Source organism: Citrus clementina, unplaced genomic scaffold (assembly GCF_000493195.1).
Source record: "Citrus clementina cultivar Clemenules unplaced genomic scaffold, Citrus_clementina_v1.0 scaffold_6, whole genome shotgun sequence".
NCBI lineage: Eukaryota > Viridiplantae > Streptophyta > Magnoliopsida > Sapindales > Rutaceae > Citrus > Citrus x clementina.
Window position 1 is genome coordinate 11297232 of NW_006262139.1, and position 19192 is coordinate 11316423.

Genomic DNA, 19192 nt, shown 5'->3' on the forward strand with positions numbered 1-19192 from the left:
CTCTAAGTAAAAAGTTTAAATTACATGAAGTATGCATAAGACTCAAAATTAGATTTAATCTATTGATATATCATATATGTGTCTAGTAATATAAGATTTTTTTTTTAATTTTGTTTTTACTTGATCCATATCAAGATAAACATTACTTACATAATAAATAGACATTATTATAGAAAATAGAAAAAAAAGTGGACAAATGTCTTAAAATAAATATATAATTTATGGTTAAATCAATTCAATAAAATTTATTTCACTTTTTTTAGTATATTTTTTTGTTTAATTAATGAGTAATTTTTTTGTTTAATTAAAAAAAATATTTTTTGTAAACAAATAAAATATTTTTCAATAAAATCTATAGAAACAATGTTAATTTTTTAAATAATTAATAATCTTGTATAAATTTACTAGTTTTATTTTAAATTTACAAGATTTATGTGTAATTTATAATATTTATGTCTATCACAATATCGATGCCGTAATTTTTATTACGGCATTATAAAATTTTCCCGAAAACATATATAAGGACGTTTTGGATTATTTGTTAAAACTACATGAATTAACTAGATAATTAGCTCAATCGCTAAGAATTAGAAGAACATTTACCTTTGGATTTTAATATTATTTGGACTCTCTGTGTTACGCTTATAGTAAGTACATGAGAATGTGAGATGATTCGAAAACCTCGTGCATGCAAAGATTAATCATATTAAAAATAATCTTAACAGCTAGCATAAACAAATAAACCATATTGCAACGAAATTGTACTTTTGCATGAACAAATATATTATTTTAATAAACACAATGGTGTTTTTGTTTTGTTTTTAAAGCCAACCCTGGATGTAGTCCATATATATAAAAACAAACACAGGTACGTACAAGAGTTGTAGGTAAAAGTGGTTCTGGGATTTTGTACCATATAATAATGCATGATGAATAAACAAATTGAAAAAGAAGCAGTGGGGAAAGTGCTTGCAAATTCATCTCCTCGTGTAAGAAACAAACATAAAAAAGAAGAGACAGAAGCAATGTTGCAGGAAAATGAAAACTGGTTTAATAAAGAGAAAGGTATTTATTCATATATTTCTTTGAGTATATCACCAGATACTGTTTCTTGTCTTTTTCTTTATCTCTTTTTTTTTTTAATACAAATATGTTAAATTGTACTATTTAATAGGGTCATAAGTCGTATCGTTTAATAATGTGTTTACACTGACTTTATTAAACCGCATGTCTTAATAGCATGTGTGCATGAAAAAAATGAGGTTGTCTACACTAAAGAAAAACTAATAAATAATCATTCTCAGGAGCATGTGTCCTCATTTTTTTTTATTTTTAACGCTTACATGCTATTAAGCTATGCAGTTTAATAGTTATTTTTTAACTACAAAGCCATGTGGTTTAATAGTGTGTCTGCACCTGGTTGTGGAGATAACACAAACTCCCTTGCCATTTATTTCTGCTCTAATGCAAACTTCATCTTCATTGGTGCAATCTTTTGAACAACTAGAGCTAGCATTCTCCTTGGGAGTAGATGTTCTATCAGCTAGAAAATTCCAAACAAACCTGGAAACATCATTGACATATCCAAGATAAGGTTTGAACGAAGGTTCCCCAACGACAACACCAACATAATGACTTGGGCATACATTAGCAGGTGCTATATAGTTCTTCACCATCTCACAAGACAAACCCGGTTCACAGCTCAATAGGCAACTCATAAGCTCTTCAACTAGAGAGGTATTCACATTAATGGCACCCAGAACAGAGCTATGCATATCGTTGTTATCACTTGCAAGAATGTAAAGGGAACAGGCAATGAGAGAAGCAGCTGCCACTACAGCAGAAGAGTTTATATTTGCTACACCAAAGGATACAAACAGTAGAATTATGAGATTCAATGAAAAAGAAAAATCATAAATGAAAGAAGAAAGGGATATAAGACTTAAATTCCTTTATTAAGAAAAAGAAAAAGGCGAAACTTACCCAAAAAACTTTAATAATGTAGGGACAAAGTCATCACAAAATAACATAAAGAAAAATGTGGTATTTTACTTCTCTCTCTGATTGAGGAAAAAAGATTATAAAATTTTTGGAGGTTTCAATACGTTAGTTACCTGATAATGATATATTTTTAATTGGATTATTATAGTGTCACTACTTCAAGAATTGGGTTATTATCCTTTCACTATTTCAATAGTTGTAAAATATCAAATGACTATAAGAAGTATTATTCTCTATTATTTTACTACTATAACTTTTACATAATGTTTCATTTTATTACTTATTTCATTAAAACTGTTAGTTGATTAGTAAAATATCAATTTTATCTTTTATGATAAAATACACAATAAGAGGTATGAAATAGTAGACAAAAAATCATGTTATGCCCTTAAATTATTAAATAACAGTTTTTAACTATGAATTTATGAATAATCCTGAATTTATTATTAATATAATAGTAGCGAACAAAACACACAATCTATTTAAAAAAAAAAACTTAAAGGTTATCTATCAACACTTCCATGTTTAATTGGTTTTTTTAATAGATTGTGCCTTTTTTTAATAAAAATATTCAGGGGTATTATTTGTCAATTCACTACTTTTATAATTATAATAAATTTAGGGTTATTTTTAAATTCATGGTTAAAACTATTTTTTAATAATTCAAGGGCATAGCAATAATTTTATGTCTATTATTTAATATCTTTATTTGTGTATTTTACTATAAAAGATAAAATTGGTATTTTACTAGTCAACGAATTAGTCAACTAACGGTCCTAATGGAAAAATAGTAAAATGAAAGGTTTTACAAAGTTATAGTAGTAAAATAATAGGTAACAATATTCTGTAGTCATTTGATTTTTGACAATTTTTGAAATAGTAAAATGATAATACACTTTTTGATTTATAGTAGCAAATATGATGTAGGATGATATTTTGGAGTTTATTTATTTTAATAGTCTTTTTTATTAGTCATATTAAATATCAAATTTGAGTTTTTATTTTCTTATTTGGATAGAATTCTCTTTCTACATGTAAAATTATTTAAACAATAAGCTTTACTCTACATGAATAGAGTGTTTATGTAACATGTTTAATCATTCTTTTAAATAAAGTTATAATTTTTTAAGAATTCTTTGAAATCTTGGGTTTCATTTATTTTTACTCTATTTTTTTTGCCATGTTAAATCACTTATGAAAAAATAAATTACCAAAGTTAATTGTATTTTAAACCAAGAGGAAATTAATGTTGTAGTATTGACACTAAAAAGTATACATTTAATAAGATTAAAAATTATTAATTTTTCACTAAAAAGTGTTGATTAATGCACTCATAACTTATAAATTATCTTAATACTCCCCTAATAAATTTTTATGTTAAATTAATTCACAGTATATTAATTTTATGTTAATTTTTATATCTCAGGAATAAAAAAGAAATTGAAACTAGAAGTAGGAAACGAGAAGATAAATTGATTAATTTGTTTAGAATGTATTATTAAGAAGATGTAATTAAAAAAAATAAAAAAGAAGAAGCGAGCCATGATAGTTAGGTGGCCACCGACACTTCGCCACCTTACTATCACTCACTTTTATGTATAAATAAATAATAAAACATTATATAATAATAAGATAAAAGGATCTTGCCAAGTCTGATGCTTATAAAAGGTAAAGAGAGGAAGAATGAGGGGAGGGTAAAGAAGAGGAGAAAGGAGCTGAGACTGAAGCTTAGAAAAAATTCAAAAACAAAATATAGCAGGAAATCATTTTAAATACTTCCATTTTAGTTGTTAACAAGGCTAACAAATTTACTTATTTTCAAAACTTATAAACATTGAATTATGCCACTTGTGCTTGTAGTCCAGTGGTGAACCATTGCCCTTAAAGTACTATGAGGGCAATGGTTCGAGTTTTCACGAACTTAAACTCCCTCAATTAATTATAATTGTGTGGAGATTGTTTATAATATTTTTCTCCCTTGCGAAATGCGAATGGAGTAGAGACATCCCTCTCTGGGAGGGATATTTGGCTGGGCATGTATTTCATAAAATAAAAATGTAATAATGTAAGTCTCAGGTATATATATCTAATTGTAAATATTAGTGCAATAATATGTTGTCATTTATAAATATCTCTGTGTAATACAGTAACCTAATACTTAATCAGTTAAAAAAAATTGAATTATAAACCCATATTTAATTAAATTTTTAAAAAAGGAGATAAAAACACACAAGCCACAACTTTGTCAGAGCAAGTACCATGAATAGCATATGATGAAGAAATTGCTTGTACTTCGTTATAATTTGAAATATAAGTGTGCAACCCAAGAGGGGGGGTGAATTGGAATTTTAAAAATTATCCTAGCAAATCCACACAACAAGCAATCTAATGTCTTAATAAAAATTGAAAGCAATAAGTTCAATAAAAGCACAATAATTAAAGAGTAAGGGAGAAGAGAATCAAACACACAAATTTTTACGTGGTTCGGCAATCCCTGCCTACGTCCACGCCTCCAAGCGATCAAAGCTTGAAGATTTCACTATCCAAGCCTTTCCAAGGCTTCAACCGATTACAATTGACTTCAAGGTGTCAATAAACCTTTACAACAAAGAGATTATCTCTCAATCTCTTCACTCAAGTGTCTCACACACTCAAACTCTTACAATTGAAATGAAGAAATGAAAGTTACAATGAAACTCACTCAATGAGTAGATATTCAAAAAATAAAGAACAAGAAATGATTCAATGTTTGTATTTTGCAAGTTTGAAGGCTCAAGATATCTCGTGTGCTTTTTGTTTTTGCTTGTTGGAGAGCTTGAAAATGAGTTGGATTTGAGTTCTTATAGTTTGAGCTCAAAAACTAGCCGTTATGCACATTTTGATCATAACCGGATTACCGGTTATGGACATCCAGATAGCCGCTTAATGTTACCGTTACAACCACAATTTTGAATTTCTGAACATCCGATATGCCGCTTTGTCAAATTCGGATTGCCGCTTATGCTCAGAAACTTACTGTCCAACAACCGAATTTCCATTTGTCAGGATCCGATTAGCCGCTTGCTACAGTGAAATATTTTCTAATTTTATAGTTTGACCCCAAAACTTTATAAAATTGTGTTATGGCCCAAAACGTTATGAAACATTGCAAATAGGTCCAATTTCAGAATTTCTAAAAAATACTTTGTCAATCCCAAAACTTTTTGAAATTATGATTTCACCCAAACTATGTGAAATTATAGAATGACCTAAAATATTTAAATAGTTTCAAATAGGTCCAAATCCGAAATTTAAAACAATATCAAAGGTTCTAAAATACATTTATTTTAGTCCAAAACACTTTGATTCTATAACATCATTTTCTTATTATAAAAACACAATTCATAAATCATTGTTTAATCAATACATGTGGTTTGTTATCATCAAAATCAATATCTATAGCTATATAAGCTAACATAATTTTCTCTGAGGCAGAGACAGATCTATAATAATTGTAAGTGGTAAAAGAAAATTATCAAGCGCCGCCATAAAATGCCAAAATGGGCAGATAATAATCCAATTTTCATTGTAAGCAAACTGCAGCATAGGTTTTGGCTTGATCTAGCGTGTCAATACATCCCAGCTGTAGTACATTTTACCAATTACCATAAAGTAACTAGGATTCTTTTTTCATGTTTGTCACCTCTCATCGCAATAAGAAAAAGGAGTTACATACATTTTGGTATGATTTTGTCCATCCTCTAAAGCCTTAATGAGTATTGAGAGATTCATCATTCAACAAAACAATTGATAGCATCTTAGAAACCAAGGCAAAGCATATGGGAATATCAATAATAACTTTCTTGAAATTGGAAAATGTAACCAAGTGAGGCTTTTACATTATGCAACATCATCAATTCATGAATCAACTTGTGGGCTTTGATGTTTTGTTGTGTGATAAAATACTAATATTTTTACTCACTTTTATAAATGTAAGATTTTAAGAAATATGATATATCATGTTTAAAGTTTCATCAGGAGAGAAACAATCTGAATCTCTAATTAAGGCTTCTAACAATGATAAAGGAGACAAGGGTGCAGAAACAGTTAAGAGATTTACTTACAAGCAGCCACCCTCGAAAGATTGTGTAATACCTCATCAACTTTATTACAATGTAATTTAAAATTGAGTTTAAGACAATCAGATCACCTAATTAGTACATCATAATTAGATGGTTCTTATATTTTAACTAGGAGTGGGTGCTTGGCTCGAGTTGAATTGAATAAAATTGAATTTCATTTCAGTTTGAGCCTAAAAATAAATCTAATTGAAAATTGAAATCGATCTAGTTTGGATTCAATTCGAGCTAAAACGGAACCGAGCATCATATTCGATTGGGTTACATTTAAAAATATCTGAATCTAACCAAAAAAAAAAAGTCTTGATTCTCTCAAATCTCAACCCTATTTCCTCAATTGTAATCCAAATCGAATTTTGATTTAAAATTATAACTCGAGTTTGAACCAAATTGAACCAACTAATTTTTGAACTTAATTGTATTAAATTCTCATAACTGAATGGGTTACAACTCAAATCGGAACCCTTAAAAATTAAATTGGAACTCGAAACACCCATCGGTAATTTTAACCCTTGAGAATAATATAAAGGAAAATTATCTCTAAACCAACATATTTTATGAAAGTGCATTTAGCTAGACTGGTAATGTCTGATAATTACTTTCACCATATAGCATTTCAAATTTTATTATTTGACCTGTTTTCCTTTAACACAATTGCAAGAGCAAAATTGTATTGTCATAAAGATTCATTAACATATTTTAATTAAGCTAACAGAAAAGCGAGTGCATGACAAAATTTAAAAGATTAAAAGGTGCAAAGTAATTATTAGAATTTCTTGGTGAGTACTTGAACTTTCCAATGAGAAATAGGTGGTTCGGACATAGTTTTCCTAATATAAAAAAAAATCCGAAACTGTTTTTTTTCCACTAAAATAGGGCACAATAATAGTTAAAGGAAAAACAACAGTGAACCTCCTAATATTTGGAAAAAATGACATAAAATCTCTAAACATTTGAAAAAAAAAATACAACCCTTATTTTTGTTGGTAAATGTTGTTTGTTTTAATAGTAAATTTATTTTTAATTTACAATTACTATTATGCCCTTATGATAAATAAATCAATATATTGATTTAAGATATGTCTTGTGCATAATAAAATCAATAACTTCTTATTTAGAGCATAAAATTCAGATATAATTATCTTAATTAAGATGTAATTATCTTTTGCCCAAATTATTCACTCTAAATCACGAATATACCTTCCCAATGATAAATTCTAAAATTGGAAGCCAATTTTACTTCCCAATCACCCAATTTGCCTTTCATCCATATATAAGCCTATTTAATATTTCATTGTGCCCAAATTTCCAAAGAAAATATAATTTTATCTATTATTCATCATTTTTATCATTCTGTCATTGGGAAGGGTATGTTCCTAATTTAGAGTAAATAATTTGGGCAAATGGTAATTATATCTCAATTTTAAATTTTGAATAATAGTTTTGTCAATTTCATTATACACGTTATTGATGACATGTCTTAGGTTAATACATGAGTAACGATAGGCATCTGAAAATTTTTATCCTAGATTTCATCTTAAATGATATGTCATTTATTGATTGGTTGGTAATTCTTTATAAAATTCAAGTGAATTATTTATATTATCTCCACTAACTAATTGATGATTACCATATCATTTGAGATAGTTTTTTGGGATAAAAAATTTAGAATGTGTAGCACTACTATCAATGTATTGATTTATTTATTATAGAAACATAATAGAAATTAAAAATTAAAAATAAATTTACTACTAAAAAAATAGAATTGCTTACAAAAATGGGAGTTATATATATATTTGAAATATTACATAGTTTTATATGATTTTTCCCAAATATTAGGGGCTCATTATCCTTTTTTCCATGGTTAAAACTTAAAAGTAACTTTTTGTTTTTTTGATAAACTAGAGGGGTCTCAAAGTAATAATCCTACCTAACAAGTATCACAGGTTTCATAGACTCTGAAGCGAGTTTGGAGGTATTTTGTAGACGCAAGAGAGTAAGCATAAAACTCATAAAAGATGGCCAAATTAAATAATAGTGAGTTAGCAGATTTGGCAGATTGAGAGGAAATATATATGGAAAATGATGTTTGTCCCGGGTCAAACCCCAAAAATAAGTTAAACGGCATCGTTTTGATTATTTTTTTTAATCTTTTTTGCTACTCCAAAACGGCAACGTTTCTAATGACAATTTTAGAAGAATAAAATCTCTTCCTCTTCGTTTTCGTTTCTTCGTTTCACCTGGGAAAGCAACAGAGAGAAGAGCAAGTTTCTTCGTCTTCGTTTCACATGGTAACATCTTGAAAAAGCAAACTAAACTTCTTCTCAAATTTCCACTTAAATCACAATTTCATCTTGTAGTTTTCTGAAAATCAAAATATAGATAATTCTTCCTACAGTTTCATTCTAACAACTCAAATAAAAAGCCCAGAAACTAGAATCAAACTTTACATAAAGAAAAATGCACAAAAAGTCAAACAAAGCGAGTCTAGTTAAGCTTTACTTCAAAAAAACAAACTGGTAATTAACCCGATTAATACACATTATAAAAATCATGTAAGCAAATGCACCATCGGAGAGACTCAGGGGAGTGATTAATTAACAAAAATAAGAATAATAATACCAACATTTGTACTGTACCGAAGAAATAAATTCAAGCTTCGAAAATTCAAACTTTCAGGGACAATGTTCTTGTTCTGCCGCAACTTCGCAGCTGTTGTTGGTCTTGTTCAGTCCAAACTTAGCTTAGAGTTTCGGCTTTCAATGACAAATATCGCAGCTGCTGTTAATCACTTTCTTCACTAAATGGGTGCGTTCTGCTGTGGATGAAGCCTTCTACTGTGGATCTCGAAAGCTTACACCACGGTCGAGGAAGGAAAGTAACGATTTTTTCAGCTTTCGAAAAGAAGAAACGAATCGCATTCCCAACTGCTGGATTCTTTCAGGGACAATGTTTGCGTTTTGGATTCTTTTAGCGCGTTTTGCAAATGGTAAGTGAAACGAAAATGGTAATTCAAAACTGCAACGTTTTGGAGTAGCAAAAAAGAAAAAAAAAATCAAAACCTCACCGTTTAAGTTATTGTCGGGATTTGACCCGGGGCAAACATCGGCACTCAAAATATATCGACCCAGCCTGTGCAAACTGACACAATTGAAGTCATGCACACTCGCACACACAAACACTAAACCTATGAACTCAACTCACTCAAACTCAACTCTGTTTTCAAGTGAAGGAAGAAAACCAAAGCCATTAAAAGCCACTGCACTTTAGAGGAGATTTCTACTGTTCTTTTCTCTTTCCGCCATCAACACTTCACTGGACAGACAATATCTCTCTTTCTCTCTCTCACAGTCTTTCTCTCTCTCTCTCTCTCTTCTCTCTCCAGTCCCAAGAAACAACTTAAATGAAAGCAAGCTGCAAAACCTCGATGTGTTTCAACGGCTTCTTCTTGTTTGTTCAATGAGTTGTGGTTGTTTTTTTGATTTTTTATTTTGTTGGGGCTGTTGAATGGGGTGTATGTTTTCTGAGTTAGCTGCAAAGTTTGCATTTTTCCCACCATCACCACCAACATACCAGGTCAAGAAAAGTGACAATGGCAAGCTCACTGCGGTTTCAGCTTCTTCTTCTTCTTCAATGCCTATGCCTCTTGCTGCTGATGACAGTTCATTGGATGTTTATGTTGGGGAAAAATCAGGTTTTTAAATTTTTTATAAAACATTTTGAAGATCGCTCTCATATAATATATAAGAATTTGTAATCTAGAAATCGTACCTTGAAAATCCGAGTTGGATTTTCCGCTGAAGTGATTTAGGCTCCTAGATCACGATCCCCCACCACCACTCATGTTAGATTACGATCCGTCACCACCACGCTTGTTAGATCACGAACTGTCACCAATGATCTTCCAGGTTATGACTCAGGTTCGATTTGCACTTGACGTGTGGACGCCTTTATCACTATCAAAGCAACTAGCACGAGAAAATTTTTCTCTCAACAATAGAGAGAAAAATCTTTTTCTCTGATCTGTATAAAATGGCTTCTTTTTTTATCTTTTGAGAAAATAAGCCTTATATATCTCTCTTTAGTGAAAACTCTAGGCTCCAAATAATGCCCAAAATAAAACTCACGTTACTTTTCATTTAATAGGGGACCCACCATGTAAAATAACATAAGGCCCCTTACACATAAGCTAATTAAATGGAGCCTCCCACTAAATGATATATTTAGGCTTTTGACCAAAATAGCTAGTTATCTTGCTTATTAGTCCAGTAGTGGTGCAGTTAATTAAATGAACTAACCCGGGGATCATTTGGGAACATACAATAGTGGCTATAACAATTAGGCCTGTAATTAAACTAGCCTAATTATTTAATTCCAAATCTACTCCAATAAAAGATTGGAACTGACTTCCATAATTGTATGCTCGAATAATAATTCGTCCCAAGCCACATTGATTTCTTTACTGCACAATCCTTTGTACCACATCGTTAATTAAATTGATATCTCAACTATCCAATCAATTTAATAACATCTTATTCCTTGATCCTTACTGGTTTTCTCTAATGATCATTTTCAACATACTAAATATGTTGACATACCCTGGCCAGAGAATTCTATGATCAAGTGCCGAAAATCCATCAAGAGATGTGTTGTACAAATTCTTTATTGTTAATCCATAACTCCAATACTCATAATTGCTCCCACCAAGATAGTGGGTAATCTTGACCACAAGGATGTGTCGTGCCCATTGGTAACTCAAATGGAATAACAATTACAATCACGAAATCATAATTAACTCAAGATTAAGATTACAGTAAAATCAATGCCTATGAGATTTAATAAGTCTGACAGTGATTACAAAGTTAATTAAATCTCATATGTGATCCTGTTCAATGTAGTCGTACTACATCAATAAATTCATACATGATTAAGACAAATCATTCAATGAATTTATTACAGTCTATACCTAAATAAAGTGCCCAACTTTATTTATCAACTGCGAACTGAATTTATTTAATCATAAGATAACTTGTATTTATGTCTTCTGTGAATCCACATTGTGATCACATAAATACATATAATATGATTAAATGGACTTTAATACAAATATTAATGCAATTAAGATATTTAAATAAAATACCTCATTTATTTTATTAATCAGAAAAATTGTTTATTACAATTAAATAAACACATATGCTTTTAAAGAGTATATTTTCCCAACAATCTCCCACTAGCTCTTAAACAGTATTTGGCATCTCACGCATGCCCATGGATTCTAAGTGCAAGTTAAAAGGTTTCCCAGGTATGGCCTTAGTAAAAGGATCTGCCAAGTTTTGCTGTGACGCAATCTGAGTAATCTCCACATCACCTATCTGCACTATAGCCCTTATAAGATGATACTTCCTCTCAATATGTTTTTGTTTCTTGTGGTTCCTTTGTTCCTTAGATTGAGCTACCGCACCACTATTATCGCAAAATAGTTTCAGGGGTGCAGTTACAGCAGGTACCACCTCAAGATCTTGTAGGAACTTAATGAGCCATAAAGCTTCTTTTGCAGCTTCAGATGCAGCCACATATTCATCTTCAGTTGTGGAGTCTGCGATACAAGATTGTTTCACACTCCTCCAATTAATAGCTCCACTTCCCAATGTAAACACATAGCCGGAAGTTGATTTTCTGGAATCCTTATCTAACATAAAGTCAGAATTAGTATAACCCATGGAATGAGTTCATCACCAGAATACACAAGCATATAATTTTTAGTTCTTTTCAGATACTTCATTATATGCTTGACCGCAGTCCAATGTTCAGGTCCAGGATTAGATTGATATCTACTAACCATCCCTACCGCAAAACAGAAGTCTGGCCTAGTGCAAAGCATGGCATACTTAAGACTTCCCACAGCTTTTGCATAGGGAACTCGTCTCATTCTCTATATCTCTTCAGATGTTTTAGGTGATTGATCCTTAGAGAACGTAATTCCATGTCTGAATGGTAATAAACCAGTCTTGGAATTTTCCATGCTAAATCTAGCCAATATCTTATCGATATAGACCGTTTGAGACAAGGCTAAAGTTTTATTCTTCCGGTCTCGTAGTAACTTGATACCAAGAATATAACTTGCCTCCCCCAAGTCTTTCATATCAAATTATTTTGCTAACCAACTCTTTATTGTAGTCAATACTCCTATATCGTTTCCAATTAGGAGAATATCATCTACATAAAGAATTAGGAAGGCTACAGATTTTTCTTGAATTTTCTTGTACACACATGGTTCATCAATGTTCTGAATGAATCCAAACGATTTAATTGCTTGATCGAATCTGATGTTCCATGATCGGGATGCTTGCTTCAATCCATAAATGGATCTCTACAACTTACATACCATGTGTTTTTCGCCTTTTTGTATAAATCCATCTGGTTGCTGCATGTAGATGTTTCCTTCAAGATGCCCATTAAGAAAGGCAGTCTTGACATCCATTTGCCAAATTTCATAATCTAGCACTGCAGCAATAGAGATCAGAATCCTGATGGATTTAAGCATAGCAACCGGAGAAAAAGTTTCCTCATAATCGATTCCCTCTTTCTGAGTAACCCTTTGGCTACTAATTTTGCTTTAAATGTTTCCACCCTTCCATCTACTTCTCTTTTTCTCTTGTAGATCCACTTGCACCCTATAGGGTTTACCCCATTTGGTGCCTCTACAAGTTCCCAGACTTTATTGGAATACATAGATTCCATTTCTTGATTCATGGCCTTTTTCCAAAATTCAACATCTCTATCTATTAGAGCTTCGTTGTAACTAGTGGGATCTTGTACATGTTCATCTGAGATAGCCGTATAGGTTTCTCCTAAAAGCATGTATCTCGCAGGTAACCTAGTTACCCTCCCACTACGACGAGGTTCTAAAAGTGATGGTTGTTAAGGGTTAATCCTGTGTTGATCATCTGGTTGTTGTTGTTCTTCCTGTTCTGTAACAGGCGTTGAAAGCTGAGCATCAACCTGATCACCTGACAGTTCTTCAAGAATTACCTTACTCTTAGGTTTGAAGTTATTCATATAGTCTTCTTCGAGGGAAGTGAAATGTGTGCTCACGATCACTTTCTTATCTTGAGGACTATAAAATAAACCTCCCCTTGTTCCTTTAGGATACCCCACAAACATACAAACCTCAGAACATGAATCCATTTTGTCTGCCTTTGGTTTCAGCACATGTACTGCTGATCCCCAAATACGGACATGTCGTAAACTTGGTTTGCGACCTGACCATAATTCTATTAGGGTTTTAGGCACTGACTTGGATGGAACTAAGTTCAAGAGGTAAACTGCAGTTTGCAGTGCTAGTCCCCAAAAAGAGATTGGTAATGACGAATAACTAAGCATAGATCTCACCATATCCAAAAGAGTTCTATTTCTTCTTTCAGCTACCCCATTTTGTTGTGGTGTTCCCGGGGCAGTCAATTGAGATATAATCCCATTTTCAACCAGATACTCTTTAAAATCTCCTGAGATAAATTCACCACCTCGATCAGATCGAAGTTTCTTTATGTTCTTATCTAATTGCTTTTCTGTCTCAGCCCTATACTCTTTGAATTTCTCAAGAGCTTCAGACTTGTGACGCATCAGATAAACATAACCGTATCTTGAGTAATCATCTGTGAAAGTGATGAAATACTCATAACCTCCTCGAGCTTGTACATTGATTGGTCCACATACATCTGTATGTACCAATTCAAGTGGTACTGTTGCACGTACTCCTTTGGCCGAGAATGGCCTTTTGGTCATTTTTCCTTCTAAACAGGATTCACAGAGTGGCAATGATTCATTTTCTAATGGACTCAAGAGCCCATCTTTGATCATTCTCTGTATCCTATTTTGGTTTATATGACCCAAGTGTAAATGCCAGAGGTAACATTAGTTGGAAGAAATATTTCTTTTCTTAGATAAATGTGTATGCTCATCATTATTGATCACTGTGTCATGGATAGAATGGATCATTGGACTTAAATGATATAAATTATCTTCCAATGTACCAGAACAAATAAGTCTCTTATTATGAAAAATAGAAACAAAGGATCCAAAATTTATAGTGTACCCTTACTTTGACAAACAAGCTACTGAAATTAAATTCCTCTTAATGTCTGGAACATAAAGACAATTATTCAAAACTAAAGTCTCATTATTAAAAGATAATAAAACAGATCCAGTCTTCACTGTTGACACGAACTGTCCTGTCCCTAACTGCAGCTTGACGCTTCCTTCACTTATTTTTTTGGTTTCCTGAAACTAATAAAGTGAATTACAAATATGATTAGTTGCTCCTGAATCCAACACCCAAGTGTCAATAGGATTCTGAACTAAACAGGCCTCAATTACAAAAAGATTTCCCATGCCTAATTTCACAATCTTAGGGCAATCCTTTTTCCAGTGACCTTTCTGTCCACACTTAAAGCATTTGCCTTTCGGCTTGCCATCTTGCTTGGTAGATGGTTTCTTTTTCCCAGCTTTCTTCTTGCCTTTGCCTTTCGGCTTAGGCCCAGAAGATGAACTTTTTTTAGTAATATTTATGCTTCCTAGAGATTTCTCAGCACGATAGATCTCTTCAGCAGAATGGAGTTCGTTCATCAATTCAGTTAAGGTCATGTTTCTTTTGTTCATGTTATAATTGACCTTAAACTCCTTGAATGTTTCTGGTAGAGATTCTAGCACCATGTCAATCTTTGAGTTATCATCGATTTGTGCTCTCTGAATCTCAGCCTCATTCAAATAGTCCATCATTTTAAGGACATGATCACGAACTCTTGTGCCCTTCCCCATTTTACTGTTCATAATTCCTTTCAGCGCTGCTTGTTTCGCTGAGCGAGTACTCTGCCCGAACATCTGTTGGAGACTATCCATTATTTCAGTGGCAGTCTCCAAGTTCTGATGTTTGGTCTGCAGAATATTAGAAATCGAGGCTAAAATGTAGCACTTTGCCATTTCATTGGCCTTTTGCCATTTCTCATAAAGCCTCATTTGATTTCTATGAGCATCATCCGCTGGAACTGGAGAGCATGGCTGGGTTAAGACATATTTATAATTTTTAGCAGTCAGGACAATGAATAGATTTCTTTTCCAATCTATATAGTTCTCTCCAGTGAGTTTGTTTTGACTCAGAATAATAGTAAGTGGGCTCAGGGAAGACATTTTTTGAAAAATAAAACATCCATGCATAAATAATTTGAAATAATATTCACAATAAATGACAAAAATGCATAAAACCATAAATGCATTTTAATTTATTGTAACGATAATCTAGTTCCGCTTTGATAAGCTATCCGGTGGGAAAGTCATGTCTATACTTACTAGACCCAATTACCCATTGGATTATTTACTTTCATGTAGAGACATGATAAATAATTATCGTTATCTTTTTTTTGGGCCTAAATTTGTTAATAGAGCTTCGTTGGGAAGGTTAATAACAAATTTTAGTTGAGTGTATAACCATTGTTTCAATCTACGTATTTTTCATATCAATAGTCACCGTTGGGGTGAACAATTGATTGAAAAATATTTCAATTTTATCTTTGAAGAAGTTCACCAAATAAAATATCTAATATATATACCCTCCGAATGGAGCATCACCGTATCATGAAGTCGAGGTATATATATAATTTTATTATTGAACTAACAATGGAGCCCGTGGGAAAATTATCTTGAATTTTCCCTCTCCCACTCAATATTTTAAAATTGGTTTTTCCTTTTTAAAACATACATATTGTTAATTGCATGCTTCCTATAATATTATCTAGATGATATCAAATATTATTAAGCATACGCAAATTTCAAACAATAGAATGAAATTCATTATTAATGAATGACATGTATCATTATGCATAGAGTGGCACTACCTATTCTATATGACATGTTATCATGGCATGTGATCATCCAAAACATAACATATAGAAAAACAATTAAATAATCTTAATTCATGACTTTTCTAATAATGAAAAATACATTAACCCTAAGCCTAATCTTCATTGGGCTTCTTGTCAATGTCAATCTTCGATAAACTTGTCTTTGTTAATGGACTAGGGGAAATTGGGCTTTTAAATTTATAATTGGTCCAATTTTAATTTTTAAAGGAAATAAATAAATAATTAAAATTTTTTTTTATTAAAATAAAACTTTTGGACCAAAAATAAATTTAATGTATTTAATTTTGTCTATGCATTTTTAATCCATTAAGCCCAATTGAAATTGGGCTTAAAACTATGATTCATTAAATCCAAAACTATTTTTGGATTTAAATGCAAAAAATTAAAATGTATCTGCCCAAACAAAAAATTATGAAACCATAGGGCCCTCTATGATAAAAACCATGAAACCCTAAAATCATATTTTTCTTTCTTTCTTCTTCCCCAGCCGCCATCACTAGGGCAGCCACTGTTCACAATTTCCAGCCATCTCCGACGCCGAACCACCCGCCGCCATGTTGCCGGAAACGCACTAAACTCGCGCATGCAACTTGCTGCTGGCTTCGATAGCATTGCTTCCAGCTGCAGCACATGCAGCGCGCGCTGCTTTGCTGCGTGCAGCTGGCCATTGCTGGCCGCGCGCGCTGCTGCAGCATGCCCTGGTTTGCTGCCGCACGCGTGTTTTTGCGTTGCTGGTTGGTGGCCGCCGCTAAAAAAAAACAAATTCCGGCTTCCGTCGCTTTGATCTCATTTTCCAGTGATGAATTACAAATTTCCTATGCCAATTTTGGCTTACAAAATTTCTATAACAGTAAACTAAATCAAGAGGGAAACATGGTTATAAAAGACCACCCCTCTTGTTACAGATCCAAATAAATATTACAACGGAAAATCTAACCATGAATCAAGACAAACCATAACATGCTTTATTCATATATTAAACAAATAATATATATCTGAATAAAATGTGCCACTCTAATACATAAATTTCAAGATTAATTTCATACGAAATTCTTATATATTAATATGAGATGGCTCTGATACCAATTGTTGGGGAAAAATCAGGTTTTTAAATTTTTTATAAAACATTTTGAAGATCGCTCTCATATAATATATAAGAATTTGTAATCTAGAAATCGTACCTTGAAAATCCGAGTTGGATTTTCTGCTGAAGTGATTTAGGCTCCTAGATCACGATCCCCCACCACCACTCATGTTAGATTACGATCCGTCACCACCACGCTTGTTAGATCACGAACTGTCACCAATGATCTTCCAGGTTATGACTCAAGTTCGATTTGCACTTGACGTGTGGACGCCTTTATCACTATCAAAGCAACTAGCACGAGAAAATTTTTCTCTCAACAATAGAGAGAAAAATCTTTTTCTCTGATCTGTATAAAATGGCTTCTTTTTTTATCTTTTGAGAAAATAAGCCTTATATATCTCTCTTTAGTGAAAACTCTAGGCTCCAAATAATGCCCAAAATAAAACTCACGTTACTTTTCATTTAATAGGGGACCCACCATGTAAAATAACATAAGGCCCCTTACACATAAGCTAATTAAATGGAGCCTCCCACTAAATGATATATTTAGGCTTTTGACCCAAATAGCTAGTTATCTTGCTTATTAGTCCAGTAGTGGTGCAGTTAATTAAATGAGCTAACCCAGGAATCATTTGGGAACATACAATAGTGGCTATAACAATTAGGCCTGTAATTAAACTAGCCTAATTATTTAATTCCAAATCTACTCCACTAAAAGATTGGAACTGACTTCCATAATTGTATGCTCGAATAATAATTCGTCCCAAGCCACATTGATTTCTTTACTGCACAATCCTTTGTACCACATCGTTAATTAAATTGATATCTCAACTGTCCAATCAATTTAATAACATCTTATTCCTTGATCCTTACTGGTTTTCTCTAATGATCATTTTCAACATACTAAATATGTTGACATACCCTGGCCAGAGAATTCTATGATCAAGTGCCGAAAATCCATCAAGAGATGTGTTGTACAAATTCTTTATTATTAATCCATATCTCCAATACTCATAACTGCTTCCACCAAGATAGTGGGTAATCTTGACCACAAGGATGTGTCGTGCCCATTGGTAACTCAAATGGAATAACAATTACAATCATGAAATCATAATTAACTCAAGATTAAGATTACAGTAAAATCAAAGCCTATGAGATTTAATAAGTCTGACAGTTATTACAAAGTTAATTAAATCTCATATGTGATCCTGTTCAATGTAGTCGTACTACATCAATAAATTCATACATGATTAAGACAAATCATTTAATGAATTTATTACAGTCTATACCTAAATAAAGTGCCCAACTTTGTTTATCAACTGCGAACTGAATTTATTTAATCATAAGATAACTTGTATTTATGTCTTCTGTGAATTCACATGGTGATCACATAAATACATATAATATGATTAAATGGACTTTAATACAAATATTAATGCAATTAAAATATTTGAATGAAATATCTCATTTATTTTATTAATCAGAAAAATTATTTATTACAATTAAATAAACACATATGCTTTTAAAGAGCATATTTTCCCAACAGTTTGTTGATTGACACCAAACATGGCAACAAGGTCGTTGCTTTTTACTTAAAAAACCCTTATGCTAGACTCACTCTACTGTACTCTCATGGCAATGCTGTTGACCTTGACCAGCTCTATGACCTATTTGTTCAGCTTAAAGTCAATCTTAGAGTTAGTGTCTGTTTGGTATGGCTTATTTAAGAGCCATAACTGCTTATTTAATCGTATAAGTACTTTTTAAAATTTTTTATAGTGTTTGGTTATTTTTTTAGTAGAGTTTTTTTAGCTTAAATAAGCTAATTTACCTCTACTAACAAAAGCTCAAAATTTGAGCTTTTGAGAGTAGAGGTTAGAGAGTTTTTATAAAAATATATAATATAAAAAATATCATACAGTTTAATGGTTCAAAAGTATTTTTTTTATTGACAACCAAATACCCAATGACTTTTTGTCTAAAAACTCTATTGGTATAAGCTCTACTGCTATAAACTCTACTATTATAAGCTCTATTTAATAAGCTGTACCAAACGGAGCCTTAATATC